Here is a 224-nt window from a genome sequence, read left to right as displayed (position 1 = left end):
ACTAATGATTAATGGTAGTGTGTACAGGTCTTCGTGAGTGTCATACACAGTCTTTTTTTAAACCAGCATTTTGTATAATAATTAATATCGCTTTAATCACGGAAGCGATTTTTAGAATGACCGACAATGAGCTGTTTTATTAGTGGGGGAAATAGCATTTTTTAAAAATTCTTCCTAACTTTAATAAATCTATCAATTTCTCCTTTACGTATAATCTTTTTTCA

This window comes from Penaeus monodon, chromosome 20 (assembly GCF_015228065.2).
Source record: "Penaeus monodon isolate SGIC_2016 chromosome 20, NSTDA_Pmon_1, whole genome shotgun sequence".
Classification (NCBI taxonomy): domain Eukaryota; kingdom Metazoa; phylum Arthropoda; class Malacostraca; order Decapoda; family Penaeidae; genus Penaeus; species Penaeus monodon.
Note: the sequence above shows the minus strand (reverse complement) of the source record.